Here is a 20,549-nt window from a genome sequence, read left to right as displayed (position 1 = left end):
CCGTTCCTTAGCGAGATGCTACCTTTTCAGAAGGCATCTTGATGGGCCTGTGGAGGGATTTCTCTATCCTAAAACAGCCGCATGTGCACGCCAAATGGGTTACCCTGCAATTCTCCACCCGGTAGCGGAGTTTGAGAAACTTGCGTCCAGTACCGTCTCGGAATCATCTGGGCCTCTGGTTGTGACATTCCACTCTGCTTCAAACTACAGGGCAACGATCAGTTCTGGGAACGATGCTGCAAAAAGATAGCTATGCTTCCACCCAATGGTCGAGGCTGTCTATCTACACCTAATCAGCCAGCTGATTGTAGGAACCCAGGATGGCTTCTGAATCCAGACAGCAGACATCATTCTTGCCTACACGAGCCACGATCTGCAGCCAGTTGAAACCAGTGTGCTCAACCCGTGCCGGCAGAGCCTCCTCCACATCTTTCTCGAGACCCTTTAGCAGACAGAGTGGGAACGCCTTCTTCCAAGAGCTGCACGCTATATACCCGAATGGTCCATCACACGCCTAATACTCTATGTCCAAATGGCAATCAATCCCACCCTCTGCACTGGTCTGGCCCTCTCAGGAAGATCGACCACAAACCGAACAGACCAGGCATCCTGTGCTGGCTGAATTGTACTTTCAGCAGCAGGCTATACCTCAGACCTGTTTTTCAGACGTGAAGGGATAGCTGTGTTGCCGAGCGACCGCTACGGTAGCAGGTTCCAATCCTGCCTCGGGCATGGCTGTGTGTGATGTCCTTAGGTTAGTTAGGTTTAATTAGTTCTAAGTTCTAGGCGACTGATGACTTCAGAAGTTAAGTCGCATAGTGCTCAGAGCCATTGATAGCTGTGTTGCCGGTACCCACTTTCTTCTTCCACCCAGAAATTCGAAACGACTTCACTGTTCGTCATTCACTGTCAGGCAACTGTCGAGCCGTCGTTAAGTGCGAATCGGAGGGTGCAGTGGCGACAGGGATCCCAGACGACACTGTAGGCGCCAGAGGTGTCAGAGAGTGTGCGTCAAGTGCGCCAACGTCAGCCCAGGGACGCAACCTGAAGCTCGTCGACCCCGACAGGCACAGCCTTCAGTTTTTACGGACAATGGACAACTTCCCTTGCTTCCGGACACAACAGGCGAAGTCCTTATCCATCTTTCATCATTAAACAAGCAAATGAGAACTATCCCTGGTTCCTTTTAGATGGCGATGGCGGCGACATTAAAAATGTCACGATACGAAAAGTGCACCCTGCTATATAAACACTAGCTCACTGAACACCAGTAACAGCCCACTGGCATGCAATCGACTGAGACTACCAACTGACTGCTCTAAAACGTTAAAAGTATTCGACTGCACGCAGGGTTGGGCGTAAATTTACACTGCTAACACTACGATACACACAAAGGTATAAATAAGGAAACAAAAATTAGCTCTGGTGTCTCTTAGAAGGCGCTGAATGTGATACTAATAATCATTGTCACAAAATGAAAACCAAGCTGTTAAATGAGCGCTAGCTCACTGAGCTGAAATGCACATCACACAGGCAGGCAACTAACTGAGACTACTAAAATAGGAGTTTCTATATACTTTTGATCAGGTAGTGTACTTTACCAGTAATATTTTGTAGCTTTCAGCCGATTTAATCAGACTTACTACAGTTCAATAACGTGTTTCGCGGGACAGTACCCTCACCATCAGGTTGTTTACGTTCAACACACATTGTTGGCGTTTCAACTATATATGCTGAGTACTGACAATCTGATGGTGAAATGATTGTCACTTGAAACGCGTTGTTGACTTTGAAAGGGAGATGGAGTTATATTTTTACAACTTCTTGTAATTTATCGTCGTGGTTTAGAACAACCTGAAGTCACTGAGATTTCCCTCATGGGCATCAAAGACTCGGCGCAGTATGCCAATGGGACAACCTACGTTCCAACAACGGAAGTGGCCTACTAAGTAGGATGTCTGTTATTATTTTGTATGCACAATGGATACATAGGGTAAGCACCTTCTGATCTCTTGATGGGCATGCGGGTGAAATCGAAGCTGATGTCAATAGCAGTGCTATCCTTTCTGATTCCGTTTCAAATGCCTTACTCAAAACTACTCTTTCCTTGAATTAGATATATTTAATAGCAGGATTCATATTTGTATAATGGGGATGGACATGGAATTGCGAGAGAGATTATGAATTACAGAGTGCGATGAATCATCTGGTGGTTCTTTAAAGACATGGTGAGTTTATTCATGAACTATGAGTCACCACATAAGCATGTGGATGATGACGGCATGCATTATCGCAATGTATGGACGCAGTGACACTCCCTTAATGAACGCTTCTTTATGAAATACTAAGAATACAACAACGAACGAAATCAAGCACAGCCCGATGTTCAGGGACGAGGAAACTACGTGGAAAATGGGATTGGAGACCATTCAACTTGTTCGTATGCTGATACGTGCAGATCCCAAACAACTTCAGCTCTACAGTATACCTGCTTGGCCAGACTTAGAGGGTTTATGGCAGTGCTAAGGGCATACGTCGAGTTGGGAATGGTGTATCCAAGAACACCACATAAAGTGGGAATAATATCTAGAAACCAGAAACTAAAAGAAAATTTCCACATATATAAATAGCAATTGTATTCACAATTAATAATTCTCAATCAAAGTTTGGATTGGCCATTGGTTATAACCAGATTCAGTGCACACTTCTTACTTAGGGCAAAAAATTTTTGTATCTCTAGTTAATTTACAAACCGCGATACAAATAGAAATTCGACACACATGTAAGTATTCGCTACACTCAGGACTTTGAGTTATATCGTTTAAACGATGCGATTTATGAATAATTTCAAAGTAAGGCTCACGTGATAAACTGCTGCCCAGAATTTAGACCGTCTGTCACAAAGAAAACTTCATCAAGACTCTCGTAAATACGCCGCTCGGAAATCAGCATTTGAATAACGCAGTTATAGAAACACACTGCAAATAGAGCTGCTTATGATACTTCAACATTATACTCAAGACAGCACAGACTTAATTGTGGCCCTGACGGCATAAAGCTAATTACACAAAGTTACACTGAGCATGCGAATTTATGCAAGAAAATTATGATTAATGATGGATTGCAGAACATTTGTCTTATTCCTGCAAAGGAATGAAAAGAATTAACAATAATCTCAATTTCAGCTAATTTCAGCAAATTCCTTTGTTCATGACACCAGAAAAACTCTTCAAGAAAGCATGCAGTGCACCCAACCGAAGAGTGCCCAAAGTTCCTTTATTCGGAAGCGTTCCACCCTGCGCGCAGGCGAAGGGGAAGTTCCCATCACCAGCCGTACACCAGTATCATACGAACACAGTAATTTGACCCTACCTTTCCACGAGTCTTTGGAACCTCTGGACACACTGGAGGGAACTTCGGCAACATACTCCCATTGTCGGATTGACTCACACAGCATAAAGTGGTCAACAAAGCGAACTGTGTTAGAAGAAATAAACAAACACAGTTGCTCTTCCTTTATCCAGAGGCAATATGTTGATATGACTGAGAGAAATAGCAGTAGAACTGGACACTACTAGCATAATAAGATGCCACACGCACTTAACAACTATGAAATTGATTCTACTGAGCCGTTTCACATTGCGCTAAGTATCATTGAAGTGGTTGAACACTACCGGTTATTATTGATTCCTTTCTTTATTGCTGAGCTAGGTGCCGTAGTTGACTAACACAAGACTCTTATTCGGAAGGGTGATGCTTCAAATGATGGACTTAGTTTTCCTGTGTTTCCTCTGAACTTTTTGGCGTAGATACCGAGGTGGTTCCTTTGAAAGGACAAGTCTGGTTACCTTCTGCAACCTTCCCAAAAACCGAACATCCACTTCGCCTTTGCTGAACTGACCGATGGGACACTACACCTCAACCTTAATTCCTTATTCCTTTTCCAATTCACCTCATCATTCAGATATATCAACCATCTTCCCATATCTACTTACTGTAACTATCTTAACGGCACTGATGGCCACTGGTATTGCATCCCAAGGCAAGAGAGCAAATAATGAAATTTTATTTACAGTGTGGAAATAGTATAGTATAAACTATACATTATAAAATTTTTACGTGATCTGAAGATGTAAAATTCCAAATTTTATTGCACAGAGCAGCCAACTCTCGATGTCTAAGATCTGGCTGGGCACCATGCCGAACTGAGCTTTGATGCCAGCCTATATCATTTCATCTGTTGGGGTACAAATGAGCTTCCGACGTAACCCTGTTTTGATTGTACTGGCCAATAATGAGACAATTCCCCGTAACTCATTTGCACTGAATGTGCCATACAGCGAATAACGTATTGAACAGTGGTTGCCTTAGCAAGCATGACACATGGGTGCTGAAACTCAAAAGACATATCAATCGGATACGCACGGAACTATGAAATGAAACAGTGGTCCTCGTTATTCCCTGTTTATTACAAAATTTTCTCTCAGCATACATGAACAACAAAATATTACATGACCTGTTGGAGCAGAAGAAAAGCAGGAAACAAGAAAATTATCAATTGTTAACATAGTTCAATGATAATTTAACATGTCCAAACCTCACGAAACATTGGATGGTTCAGGGGAATGGGACAAGATTGTATTATACAAAGAAATTATGAAAGATAAAACCCATGCTGGTCATGCCGTGATTGCCTGAATCAACCAGAAGACTGAAAGACTGCATATGCAACTAACATTTTCTGTTGTGTGGTAATAAGCCATTAATTACTCACGAAAAGCATTTGATTCTAAAAGAACACTAACCCTAACAGCGTGCCAACAAAGGTATGTAATTATCTTACCTTCCTCGACTTAGCAGCGTTTTCTCATCATGTTCAGCACTTAGATCCTTGCAGCATTAAAAGTTTCATGACCTGCTGTAGATTGCTGAATATCATCCCTCTACCTGAGCTCCAGAGTAAGTATGTACCTCATGCGTTCTCTAACCTACATAGATCAGAGCAGAATGTTTTCTGTCGGTACTGTCTTCTTTCGCCACTCTGTAAGGCCGTGCAATTCTAGTGTGACAATGAAAACGGCTATGCAAATGACTGTCCAGTGATCATTTTGATAGCAAGACAGCTGTATCCATCCACGTAAAGCTTTACAACGTTAACCAATCGTTACACACCAGGGCTTGCAGTTCTGAGTTTCGGCCGGCCGCGGTGGTCTCGCGGTTCTAGGCGCGCAGTCCGGAACCGTGCGACTGCTACGGTCGCAGGTTCGAATCCTGCCTCGGGCATGGATGTGTGTGATGTCCTTAGGTTAGTTAGGTTTATGTAGTTCTAAGTTCTAGGGGACTAATGACCACAGCAGGTGAGTCCCATAGTGCTCAGAGCCATTTGAACCATATGAACCAAGTTCTGAGTTACTCTCCCACTTTTACGACAGTTTGGTGGTTTAGCGAATGTTCTTACCTCCACATAAGCACTTCGTAGAATTTGGTGTCCTAACTTACCCTTCTTTGATATTTGTTTACGTTAGCTAATGAGGGGATCTCTTACAACTTTTTAAGCCAGAAGTTATTCACCTCAGCTTAGGCAATGACAGAGAGTCATCCCGGTGTTTTAGAAAGAGAAAAGAATTTGTGCTCACAAAACAGCCCAGCCCCTTCTCGTAGAATGCTGTGATGTGTATCTTTCACTGATTGCCCCTCACATAGCGCCCCGAAGGAATCTTTTTGGCATGTAACAAAGTTCTTCTGAAGTGTGATTTGGCTGGATGCCTTTCCTAGTGAACACTGAAACTTTCCGTGAGTGCTGGTGTCCGTCACAACTCACTGACGCTGGTCCCATACCACACAGAGCACATAACATTATGTAAAAACTGCAGCGAGGCGAACGGCCAGTGCCATCCTAACAAAAACTGGGTGGGTGTGCGGTACCTGCTCTTAGCGGTCGGCTCGATCCATCTGAAGATGAAGTGACTATCCAGGCGTCCAACAACAACCGAAGTAGACAGCTTACTGCTGGTAATAATTGTCGTTAACCATTACGAATGTTGACTGTTTCGTTAAGTCACAGGGATAAAGATCAGACAGGAATGATTTTAAATTAAATTGTGAGCAGTACATGAGTCAAGTCAGTCCAGCAATAGACCGTCGCATATCATCATTCTTATCTTGAGGGAAAAATTTATGCAGATGTAGTTGCACTGACACATGTAATAGTGGGGCTACACAAGAAATTTTTTATTATTTTTATATTCTTGATGGATGGGTTGATAGGGATGACCATAAAAGGGTTCTTTGCTGAGGATACATGTTAGTACTCGTAACACTCACTCATTCTGAAAGCCATCACATCCATTCACTCCTAATGCTGGCGGAAAACTTTATTTTTTGGAACATTGCATAATATGGGATGCATTAGTTAACAAATTTCATTCATCCTCTTTTCAAAGGTAATACTTGAGACTTTTCCACATTCATACTTAGACATTCCTGCGAATCTGCGTATTTCTCTGACCAACTTATTCTCATTCTCATCGTAACGATGGTTTACATGACCTCTCACATTCATTCCTTATTAAAACAGTTACAGAAAATCATATGCACTCCTTATTTGAACAGTTTACTATCTTTACCGACGTTCAAACACGTCCCTGTTGCACTTACCAACACAAATATTTAAACATTTATTTAAATACAGTATGCCAAAATGCAGTAATAAATATCAAGTATTATCAATGTATAGTTTCGTTGCACAAATTTAGAAAGACAGTTCTAGCTTCATTTTTTAAATAAAACAGATGACATGTACAAAAGAAAGTAACATAATCACAACAAATAATCTTCATCATGTTAAGCCCACAGGTGACAATGTTAATGAAAACCACATCAACTTATATTCAGCAGAGTTCAGCAACCTGAAAATGTTCTAAGAAACAAAACTAGTCCCAACACAGTAAATGTGTAACAGTATATCTGAGATGGTTTTCTTTAATCATTAGCATAAACATAGCAGCAACACACATCGAAACACATCATGAAAAATTAAAGATACCTAAGTATAATCTTAATTATGTGGACTAACAAAATATTTTCAGGAAATCAAGCCACTTAACTATATGATTGCTGTGTCAAAAGAGGAAAAGAAGTATGATAGTAAATATGAATGGCACAAAAACATATGAAAATTAAACCAGTACCCCTTGAAGTTACAAAAACAGGAATAGTATCCTAGGCAGAGAGAGACTCAACACTTCGTCGAATACGTAACACAGGTATAAAATTTTAGCTTTATTTCATCACATACCAGGGTAAAGTATAACTGTAAAATTATAACACAGATGATGTTGGTAAAAATGCGTCAGTAGACGTCGTGGTGCCTTCTCCTGCAATCATAAAAGCAAATAATATACATATAAATGTGTCAGTGATAGTTGTCAGTGCTTAATGGTCAACAACACACATTATGAGTCGCCCATTCGAGGTTTCCCTTATTTAGTCATACGAACTTGGCATATCACATTCCATCTAACTGTACAAGAGAATGATACGAAGTTAGGCTTCACTGGAGATGGGGTGAATTTTATCTTCAGTGTCTAACGGATGATGCGAGGTTCAAGACGATCATGGAAAGACTTAACTCCATCCAAAGTTTCTCTACCCTATTTCCGCCAGAGACAACTGTTTAGTCGTTCAATGCATACTTACACCTATATCGATTAGGAGTAGGTTTATTTTAAGTAACTGTGTATCTGCAGTTTACGAAGTGTACACACTGTGTTGTTTGAACTCTTTTATATATGGCAAGAAAAAGATTTAAATGAACAAATCTGGCACTTATGTGTTTAAAAGTGATTTTTTGTCTAAAGTAAAAGAAGTAGCAAAAGTTACAGAACGAGTAATATTTGACTGCTTTAGTAATGAACGACTCCAAGTGAAACTGTTAGTGTAGGAAGTCTAAATACAAAAATTCAAATATCAATTACTGGGAAAGTGAAAACCTTAATTATTTAAAAGCTAGAACCACAAAAGTGAGGTTGGACAGTCTTTTGCTGAAGTATTCTTATTTTATTATAGAATATAGTTGTGAGGTTTACAGTGCAAGATTGTGTAAATATTATTGCCAAGAATACCTGCGTCACAGGTGATTAAAGTACAAGTACATTTAAATCTTTAATGAACAGATTTACGGTAGTAGTGTTAGAAGTGAAGTTATGGACATTTTCAAAGATAGTGTAGTTTTGATAACCATCATTAATGGTTTCTTTTTAAGTTAATTTAGCTCAGTATTGTATTTCATTACCTTACAAAGTAATTTAAGTGAATGATTAGCTTTTAGAGCTAGTTCTTACTATTGCAATAATCAAAGATCTTTGGCTAGTGAAACCATACTAGTTTATGAATCCGAATCATATTCTCCACCTATAAAGAAGAAATTGAACTATTACTGTTAGAAAGGAAAACTGCTATATGCAGAGGAGCATAAACAGTGTATTTAAAATGTCACTCATCTTTATTTGTGTTTTTCATGTGAGTCAAGATAGAAACCCCTCATGTCCAAAATTAGTTCTGCACTTCATGCAGTGATGTTTCAGCATTGGATTAAGTAATGCTCTTGAGTCTGGCCGTCATTAGTATGAGCGTGGTGCAATTTAGCTCCTCATAATTTACTGGTGAGTGTTTTATTGGTAACTGCTGCTACATACAGCACAGAGCACACTGTATCAGTTTGTATCCTGTTTGCTGTTCAACGGGAAATTTCAACAAAAGTAACTTCAATAAGTAATACCCTATTTTCTCAAATATATATTTCCAAATTAAAGTGCCTAATTAGTCTGGCGACCGTTCATTTTTTTCATTCATTTATGATTTTACCACTTCTGTTAACTCCCAAGGTTAAAGCTCGTTTTGTTTTCCTACTAACTTCACACAATTCGAAATTATTCTCCGATACTCTTTTCCATTACACACACGCACTGTCGAACTTTGATATCCTCTCAGAGGGTAACATGTGTGTGTTTCATGGCACGTTAGTGTTATACATAACCTTGACTCTATAGGTTGCACAACATCTCTCTCAAGAAGTTCAATGCATTAAGTATGTATCCACAGCTTGTTTTGGTATCGCTCCGACTTAACACATCTACCTAAGTTTTATACATGCCAACAGCACTAAAAGGTTTATAAACAACTCCAGCAAAAGAGAACGCCTTTTCACTTTCATGAGAAGTATATCTTCCATTACTATTTCTATATGGGGTGCCAACCATTGTTTGTAGAAAAGGTCCTCTCACACAATAGAGCTCGACAGCGTAGCTTCCTGTACTTACAGATGCTTTCCGATCACGTAAAAAATTGTCTCGTAAGCACCCTCACCTTGTCGCATGAAGAGCAAAATGTGTGCCCACGATTATTTGTACATTGAGTTTATTTTTTCACCTAGCCAATCATGTCAATTGCCCCGACGCAGATCCCTAGCAGACATCATGGTATCAGCAAGAGGGCCTGTGTGAGCGTGTTTGGCACGTGTTTCTTGTTTCGTCTTAGTAGACAGGTGAATAGGTGGATGGTTGCAGACTGCAGACGGCTTTTCCCGACATATTCCCTCAGAAATCGTGCTGGCATGACCCCAGGTAGTAGTTCCCGCGTTTTACAGTGCTATTCAGTTCACGGACCGCGAATCCTACTACCGCCTGAATGGTTGGCTGCTTGAAACCGAATTTCTGTCGCGTGCCGTTAAGTCGCCCTGGCAAAACATCAAAGGGTTGCAGGACTTCGTCAGTGTAGGGAAGCTGAATAGACACCTTCCAGCTTAGATGCGGCCACAGCGGGACCGCCAACTAGTCCTCACCAACTGCAGTCCCGAATGACAGCATTCACTCGCATTTAGCCTCCACATGCAGTCTCGCATTAGCCTTGCCTCCACATTCAGTCTCGTACTAGCTCGAACACTGTGAAAATAGAGCGGTAACATAAAACAAAATATTACAATTACACTTACATCGATCATTTTTTTCTTAACAACAATTTTTTATTGACCACTGCCCCGCTTTAGCAATAAATCAACACTATTATTATCCATACAGACCACGGACAATGCGGCGCTAATTCTTCACGCATATTGACTTTCTAGAAACCATATTTACAACTGTATCATAATTGGAACGTCAGGTAGGTTTATTGCAAGGTGAGGGTTGCGACCTCCACTGTTATTTTTTCCCAACATGCTGTTAATTGCGACGTGCAATACGTTAACTGCCTTGAAATATCCTTAGACACAGGTTCATATGTCTCACTATTATCTAACAGGAACTAACATGGTTCCCATCGACCACTTCACTACTATATACTTCTCCAGTGCAAACTAATGTGGGTCTCACAATGCTACTATACCAGCTTTCTATCTTCCATGCTACAATCGGGTCGATTCGTCACCAAGATCCCAGATGCAGCTTCCAATCCTTAATTTACTGTTAATGTCCACGTCACACTACTAGTTAGACATCGTTATGGCATGCACGTCCCTCTGCAAGAGACCAAAAATACATAAAAATTATCGACAGTTGTAAACACCACATTACCTCGCAGAACCTCTTTCGTGTGTTACGCTAGTTCACAAACACCTTCTGCTTACCTCATTCCTACCTCAGGTTGAATGGTTACCTCATACCTACGCCTTGGAGTGTCCTTGTTTCCCACATACATTGGCTTACGTTATAGCCATAGTCCTCCCTTGTAATGCCTGAAAGATCTGGATTTCACATATCGTTTTCCTTTCCTTTACTGCTGAATACGGTTCCTGAGGCACGTAGATACTATTCCTGTGAGCAGTATGATTAGACCCACATCAAAATACACACGATTTCACCACATTTCTAACTTCGTTTAAATACAACATAAATCCGCTAAACCACTGGCTCATTTAATTCCTCGGAACTGGCTCCATTACTCGCTTCCTTCCTCTCGCTACTCACTTCGCGTTTACTCTCAATCACCATTATTAACCCGAAAATCACCTCATATATCAAAACTAATTTAGCGCCAGCCACTTCGCTCGCGTAGTTTGTATGACCTGCAGAGATATTGTTTTTTCCTTGTTTTCATTTAGTCGAATTTTTACGTTGTTCACAAATTGCAACACGTTATATGCTTTTCACGCCAATTTAGGCCATATAAGCATGGTCTTTTACGAATGTACTTCTGATCAAAAAGCGATTCTGGTAGCTGGAGTCCAAAGTTTTTATTAATCTTACCTTTTGCGTTCTTGTGGAGATATTTTAATAGCAACTTCCATCCTCTAACGAATATTTCCTTATACCTACCGAAAAGTGAAATACTGTTTTTCATAAATTTAGCTTACATTTTTTTAATGTAGTGAAATATTTACTTAAATAATTTCATTGCACTCCATTAGTGGTTGATTTTCCAGAAGTACATTTCCAACCGAGAAGTCTAATACCAGTTGTCATGGACGTAGCCCTAAAAGTCCTTTGGTAGTTCTTTATTAATTATTTAAGAAAAATGGTTCAAGTGGCTCTGAGCACTATGGGACTTAACATCTGTGGTCATCAGTCCCCTAGAACTCAGAAGTACTTAAACCTAACTAACCTAAGGACATCACACACATCCATGCCCGAGGCAGGATACGAGACTGCGACCGTAGCAGTCTCGCGGTTCCGGACTGAGCGCCTTAACCGCGAGACAACCGCGGCCGGCTATTAATTATTTTCTTTCAAAAACACTTTCACTACTGTTTTGTCGCCTTGCTGGCTTAATTTTCAAAAAATTTATTTATTTATTTATTTTCTGACCGAGAAATCAAATATCAATATCCGTAGTCCTAGCTTTAAAATTCCCTTAATAGCTACGTACTTTAAGAAAGCCTTTCATTCCATATTTCATGGGAATTTCGGACAACCCCTTCTTAAACTGTGCCTACAGTGTAAGATATACAACCTCTGCAAACTTAAAGTTTCTGTCCTTAGCGGTTTAGGCTAGGCGATGATGAGTCAGTGTATCATCCTGACCCTATTTCCAAAAATTTCCGAAAACAAAAATTTTCAATACTTTAACTTTAGAAATGCTTACACAATGAAATGTTTTCATAAAACGATTCACCCCTATTTCACTCCATTAGGGGGACTGAATTTCTAGAAACAGTGACATGTGTCTGGATTTCTTTTTCAGACAGAGAAACCAAAGACAAATTTTCGTAGATTTAGCTTCAAAAATGCCTGCACAGTGAAACATTTCCTTAGGAACTTCCATCGCCCTTTTCAACCCCATAGGCGTCGAATTTCCAGAAATAGTGAATCACGTTTTTTTCTTATATCTAACTGAGAAGCGAAATTTTGATTTTCAGAATTTTAGCTTTAGAAATATTTTTATAATAAAATATGTTCAAGAAAAATCTCAGCCCCTATTTCACTTCCGTAAGGGTTCAATTTCCAAAAACATTTAAACTTTGTTTTTATTTGTGACCGAGAAGTCAAATACCAGTGTCCGTAGATGTAGCTTTAAAACTACTTTAGTTGTCTTTAATAATGATATATTTTCAGAAAAAGCTATCACCCATTATTTCATCCCCATATGGTCGAATTTCCATAAATGTTGAAACATGTATTTCTTTACTTTTGACCGAAAAATCAAATACCAATTTTCGTAGGTCTATTTTCCAAATTGTATTAATACCGATTTTTTAAAAAAAATTGTGAATCCCCTATTTCACCACCTTTTTGTTGTAATTTCGGAAAATCCTTTTCTTAAACGACCGCTACAGTGAAGGATCCACACCTTCTCCACATTTCAAGGTTCTACCCTTAGCGGCTTGGACTGGGCGATTATGAGTCACTCAATTAGTCCGTCACTCAGGCAGGACATTGCCTTTTATATATAGACGTAAAGCAGAAAATCAGTAAATCACACACACACATCATCATCATCATCATCACTAAATGGGTACTCTCTACCAATCGCTAGTATAATATTTCTTTTTACGGTATCTACCACACAGAATCCACAAATTAACCTAACTATGAGCGAATTCATTTCCTTTACGTAAACAATCGAAGGGGTGAGAATGATAAAGTGGAGGCCACAAAATTTAATTTGTCAGGAAAGTGTTTTGAAAGTTGCAATAAATCCATAAATTATACATCATTTTTTCTGGGTATAGAACACAAGTAGTTTATTTCAACATTGTCTTAATATACATGTTTGCAAAGTTATTTGTGAAAAAAGTTACACTTTATTAATAAGAAAATATTTTACCGCTGTGTGACGAAACACTGTGATTCATTCTGTCTCACACTAAAAGAAGAGAATGCTTCCAAAATTCTGAACATCAACATACAACGTAACTTAGAATGATAGTGTCTACAGTATGCCAAACAGTAAATACAGTATGCCAAACAGTAAAACTAATATCTATCACCTATGTGTCATTTTCTTCACTTTGTTCCTTTGTTTCACTCAGACTCTGAAGTATCCCTTCGGAGCATCTGTTTTATATATGGACTTAATGACATAACATCTTTCAGTTTTTTCTCACAAATTGGAATGTGTTTTAAGTATGTCCTTGATAGCTGGAATGGATTAAGTTCTTGATATGCTCATCCTTCATGTTTGTCCTTCTTTGCAATATTTATCTGTAAAGATGCCAGGCCTTCATTTTAACAACTGAAAATGGCTCGTTTTTGCAGGAATCTTTAATGACTATAACCCAATCATCAGGAGTATGCACCACGGGATTCCTGTTCTTAACATGCTTCTCAGTTCGGCCGAAATCTAGGTGACAGGACATTTGTGTTTGCACAACTCGTGGAAATCGATGTTCAACGACCTTAAATTTTTGTGATTGTAATAGTGATCTCTCTAGTGCCACAATTGCCCAGTTTTTATCCCGCTCTCTGTAATTATCACTAATGATGTGAGGAATGGTTGCTTGAGACTGTTCTACGTCTAGGAATTTTGTTAGACAGCTTCGTGTCTCATGAAAGTCACGCTTTGTATCATCTTCGCTCCACACACATAAACATACGTCTCTCTTCACATCCACTATCATGAATACCTAAATCATACGTCCATAATCTCCTCTTACAAATCACGGAAATTTACTGAATTTGTTAATGAATCTGATACTTAAAAAAACATAAATAAACAAAATACAACATAATTATGTATTCTCCGGGGAGTAATATTAGTTTAATCTTTAGGTACCTCTTCCGTATTTTGGTAAACGGTAGTGACCATCACGCAAGCATTTCTGTAAGTTTTAAGACATCCTTGGCTGTTCTGGAGCCCATGCACACTTGAAAATAACTCTCTGCATACTAAAATATTATAGCTGTTAACTTTAACATGGTACAGAAAGGTATCTACTCGCCAGGAAGCTGTTTTTGCCTTTCCTTTGCGTACCTGAAAAAATAAAATACGGTACTTAATCAAAATAATAATTTTATCTCTAGTACATAATATAAAAATGTAACTTGTGATTTTCGTGAATCACAGTTACCTCCTTTGCACTTGTTCTGTCTCAATATTACACAGGAAGGTGATTATTTTAACAACTGAAGTAACATATATCTTAGAAACAATTAAATATCTGCTCCATACATACATGAAATTTGTTCCTACACTTGTTCTTACATGTACATAGAGGATCAAGAATTTAGCATAGTTTCTCCTGTTTTATCAGATATATTCTCTCTGCCAGAATTTCTCCGACATTTGTATTTTACCCTTTTTCTAGTTGTTCCTATTTCTTCTTTTCTGCCTTTAGGTGTTTTAGCAGCTAATACCACTGGAGACCATTTGCATTCGTCTGCATCTTAAGCCAAACAAAATATTCAGATTGAGAAAGACCAAAGCTGCTTTGACGTATGTAACATACATTAATACATTATACAGACAGCCTTATAATATTAAAATTATTACCAACAATGCAGTAATTAATAGGGGAAGTATTTTTTGTGATACGCACATACATGTATTAATTAGTTTGACAGTAAGAGCTAGAATTACACAATAACATTGTAGTATGATATAAACCTAAGCCTCAATGTCTTCAGCTTGTTGTAAATAAGTATTCTCGACTCACCATGTCATTTTAGGATGAATATTCATCAGAGGGATGATAACTGCTTCAACTGGATAAATAATCTTCATCAGAACCAGCTATTTCTTTCTCAGAATCTTCTTTCTCCGTTATGAATGTAAATAACCACTTCTTTGCAAGCGGCATGTTACTGTGGCTTTGGGTTGTTTGACACAGATAAAAGACTAGTTTCTCAATGTATGAGAAAAATAAGTGTAAACTGCTGTGACATCTATTGAGTGAAAGTTAAAGTATTTTTGTAGCAGTTTCATCTGTTGAACAGATGCTGAACTAACACAAAACACGTGTTTTGAGAAAAGGGCGGCTTTGGATTATAATATTTTCACCTATTCAATTCGTCAAGTAAGCACGCAACTACTATCAAATCGATAGGACTGCAAATATTTAATACAGATTCATTCATTCATTACCAGGGATAAAGAGACAGGTTGCTGTGACTCTGAACATCGATACCTCTTTTACACCAACTTCTTAAAGTCCCCTTCTGGCGTCTCCTTGACTTCAACAATACTTTGTAACAGACACAAGACGTAACTATTCGAATCGACTCCAACAATCAGAATTTTTCGTTGTATCTCATTATCCAATCCCTTATACTCATTGAAGTGGTTAAATCAATGCCCACGTTCGTTTTCCATGCGCACAATCATAAATGCTTGCTTATCTCAATTTAACAGCCTAACATAAAGAGAAAATCTGTATCCACGGAAAACATTATTCTCTACCACGTCGTCAATCTATACACTTCCTAGCATTAGTGGTTTGCAATACCATCTACTCCAAGCGTTCCTCAGACAGATTAACCACAAGGACTCCACAAATATCATCATATTAACACTCTGCAGCCTACGCAGCCCAGAACTATCATAATGTGCAGCTCACTTCCATACGCTGACGCTGACGTACTATACATAAACAACAGAAGGAATAGGTTTGCGAAAAGAGAGGAAGCAGGACAAAAATGTACTAAGAATATGGCCATGACAATTTAAAAATTACACAACATTCACCAATGGGAACACAAACGAAAGTTTGTTATCACTTAATACGTACCCTGTAATATACGCTCACATCGGTTATTATGCTTTCGGTTCAATTCCTGTCGTCAAATCAAACCTGTAGCCAAACTCATATATTCAATTAAAAGCTCTGTATACTATTAAACAACAAGACATAGCTATAAAATAATACACTATCTCCTGAAAGCATGTCATTACATACAACACGCCTTGAAAGGAAGAGAACAGACATTACCACTGAACCACTGAAGGCACTGAGAAGTAAACACTACTTTTAATGCTGAAAAATGAGATTAGAACCCCACAGACCTAAATGACAGAAACAAAACGTCGAAAAGAAACTCAATTAGCCTTACTTCACTCGGCACAAAACAGAAGGAAGGATAGGTCACTTCCTCGTTCCACGACTCTCGAATCAGTCCATAGAAGTCGCGTGTCGGAGGTGGAATCGTAATCCAATATTAAGCATGCCTTTTGTAGCTCTAGCACGTGCACACCTAACTGCTGGTGGAAAATAATTGTGACGTAGTACATCTCTTCGCGCGCTCTCAACAATAATGGTAAGTGACGGTTTCGATTCCGAGTCAACATTGAACACTTCGTCACAACGTTTCAAGTTCGAATATGGCACTCTTCACTACTGTTGAAAAAGAACTCAATAGTTAATGTCTGTTCGATATGTGTGGAATTTGATTTCTAGTCAGCCTTGAACCCTTCGTCGTATTAATTCTAGTTCAAACATGTGTATACCTTGCTACTCCCTAAAGAAACTTACATTTAACGTCCATTCGTGGTTAGAAAATAACAAGAGCTATAGGTTTCGGGTTTGCGTTCTGGTGAAACAAGAATGATTCATTCGTCTCGTCATGACAGGTTAAGTTGATCGTCCTCAGCAAACAATCGTATTACATTCCGGTTTGAAGTGTCCCGCCAAACAAATCGTTATGTCGCATCGTTTCAAGTTTATTACGTGTAAATTAAACCGTATTTAACAGCAGTAGTACGTAGTTAACAGGGACATAAGAAATCCTTGTCCAATACAAATATTATTTCATGTTCAGATTTGCTAACTGATATTGACCAAACATATTGTATATCACGATCCTTTAGGAATAACCGGTAATGACGATCAGTACTGTGTTTGTGTCTCGGTCGATCACGAAAGCGTTACTCAGTTATGATTGCTGTGGATGTTGGGTTTCAATCCAGAAGCAGATAGTTACGTCATTTAAAATTCAAACATATGAACATCTAGCTGCTCACGAATAACTTAGATTTTTGATGTGACTTCGTGGTGGATAATGAGGGCAACAGCTGACTTTTGAACTGCACATGGATCCATGTGTCATTATAAAGGCAGTGAAATTAATAGTGGTACATTATTAATGGTGATGTTTCTATATAACGCTTGACGCTGTTAATCGCAGTTTTACTAACAGCGTAGTTCATTGACCAGTTTAAGCATAACCACTCGACAACTGAACTACAATTACTATGTGGTTGGAAACCCTCTATAGAGCGAAATTACTTCGACTGAAGTTACGATCTTTTGTAGTCTCGCACATTAATGGGATGTGGTAACATTTTGGGAATGTAACTTACAGTAATAAATTTCAGATTACAAGAGTTAAGCACTATCCCACATGCAATAAGGCATTTAGTGATATTTTCAGTCTCATGGTGTTAATTTGCAACCGGACTTATTGCACAGAGAACTGTGTTCTCTTGTGGTCACTTTTGGTAACCATTTTGTACAGTCGAGCATCTGTACCGAAAAGAGATAAGAGAACCTGCAAGAAAGTTACGTTACGTGAGCTGCATGAAAACTGGGTGGAACACAAAGTAGTTCAGATACATATTACTTTACTATGGTGTCATTAGATGCTGCAGTCTGAAACTTGAGTAGTCTTGGTGGCATCTTTAGCTTTTCATATCGCTGCCAACGAGGCATCCCGGACTGAAAATGACACAAATTATTTTGCAGCATACACATTAAATTACGTACACTTTAGCATTGCTGTGTAACGTGCCTATAAGACTTTCGGTATCTTCCCTCACTTTAGTGGCAATTTCTGCAGAAATATTTTCTATACTGTCTCGTTTGATCACACTATCGTGTAGTAGCATCGCTTACACACCCCGGAGTTGTGGTTTGACTCCGGAAATAATGCTGAAGTGGCTAAATACAGTTTCCTAATCTCGAAAACCGAAAGTTTTGATTAGAGGCACTGTGAGGCCGCAAACGAGAAAGTTACGAGATAACTGAGAGTGTCTGGTTGTGAAGCGCTACTGACTTCAGAATGAAATATTTTCCTACTTAGTACAAACGTATTTGAAATCCAAGCTATTCGACGAACGGCCGTCTAACTGGGCTCAAATGTTACTTCTGCCCTACCTTAACAATAATTACAATACGTATTAGCACGCGCTTCACCTATTCTCCTTGGACCCTTTTGAAACATTATATGTAGTCTGACATTAATATGAAAATGTGCCGGTGCTCCACCACAAATGAGAAATTTGAGCATGATTAAATGGCGAATTAATTGAAAAAATTTGCAAATCATCAACACTGGAGGGCAAGCTAAACATTGGTGATTTACGCATACTTATCAGTACAACGGCACCTCACTATAGACTTGCCTCTATCATAGTTCACACAAAATTTGATAATGATTACAGCAACTTACGTCAGAATATCACGATCACAAACCTGAAATATGGTCATGACCTTTTGAAATAAGTTGCTGTAACGATTGGCAAATATTGTGTGAGCCAAGACGAAGGCAAGTTTATAGTTAGGTGTCATTGTATTGTTACTTATGTGTTAATCACCAATGTTCAGCTTTCCCTCCAGTGATGATAGTCTTGTAAACCGAAACAGGTAGAGGAATTAAGTTCCGTTGGAGCAGCTGGTTGTTTGCAATGCATTATTTCAACTTACAATGTAAGTCTCCAGAAATACTCTTACAGGCTTGAAAGACGTTCATTAATTATGACACTTTTTCATTTTCATTTTAATAGAATTTGTTAACTTGACCGGGCAGCATATTGTTTTTCGTTTTTTTCTAATTCAACTGAGTAATACCGTTATCCTGGGAAAGTGTATATGTGAGCTGTGTTTTATTTTATTTTTGTGTGCCCTTGATGGTCAACTCTATCTACTGTGTGCTTGTTCACTGAATTACGTGGAAACATATAATAAAAGTTAAGCTGGGTGCTGGGAAGAACTTCTGCTCTGCCTTGTTGGAGGAGGCCAGGGAGAGTCCATTAGATTTCACAGGACAGCGACAGGATGGACGCGCTAAAATAGCAGTTGGAATGAACACCGGCACATTCCATTGTTGCCTAAGTCACTTAGGCACACTCGGGTAGAGAAACGAGCTTTCCCGCCGAATTTTTATGCGAGGTGTTTCATCGGCTTTTCAGAGCTCTCGAAGAAACTTCGAGAAGGATCTGGTGCAATTTTTCTCTTTTCACAAAGGCACCAAACTCTTTTCACAAAGGTGGCAAAAAATGTGTTCCTACGCGTTTTTCTCGAGCTTTGGCTGGGCTAGTGCGCCACACTGACAAGCTTGAAAGGGCGTGGACTGGTCAGAGAGCACTGCAAAAAACGCGAGCGAGAAGCTGGATTTTTCTCTGGTCGACAGGGTGGCAGCCGTGAGGAGCCTTAGAGACCAGATGTTTGTGGGCTGCGGAGACTGATTTTGATGTCGCAGAGTACGGTAATATAGCTGTGGAGAGGCGTGGATTTCAGTCAAATAGCAGTGGAAAGTTCTTAAGAGCATTTTTCATGTTGAAAGTATTATATAGTTATTGGATATTGTAAAAATCAGATCCCTGTCTCACGCAGCAGAAGGGTAACAGGAGATATCAGTGGGTGCTGGCATGCAGAGCTGATGAAGCCTGCAAGCTGAAATGGTAAGAGAACATGTATTTGTAAGCGAGAATAGTGAGGAATTTATGTCAGTGCGTAATTTGTTAGCGTGAGTGCTTACAGGAATGGAAAATATTCCGTGCTACTCAGCTTTGTTTTGCACATAGTAAATCAGTTTAGAGCCATTCTTTCATTTTCGTAAGTGACCGGTCAGCTCTCTTAGAAGCGCACGGTCCCAAAGACTTTAATCCCCCTACTGTCTGTCTAAGCTTTAAGTAAGGCACTGCAGCTTAGCCACTCCTGACAGTTGCTTTAGTCTCTCACTAGTTTACCACTCACGATCGATTACGATGACCAGATAGTTCCAAAGATATATACTACCAGTAATTGGACTAAATCAATGGGCACATTTCAGACTGTGAGGACATTAGTGGGTATTCCCGTCTAACATTCTGGTTTGTTCTCTATCTATGCGACACCAATTTTATCAATTACAAAAGAGCTGACGAGCAACAATATCTATAAGCAAATGCATGTACTGATCAAA

This window comes from Schistocerca gregaria, chromosome X, assembly GCF_023897955.1.
Source record: "Schistocerca gregaria isolate iqSchGreg1 chromosome X, iqSchGreg1.2, whole genome shotgun sequence".
In the NCBI taxonomy this organism is placed as follows: Eukaryota; Metazoa; Arthropoda; class Insecta; order Orthoptera; family Acrididae; genus Schistocerca; species Schistocerca gregaria.
The sequence above is the reverse complement of the archived record's forward strand: the minus strand, read 5'-3'. Positions refer to the sequence as shown.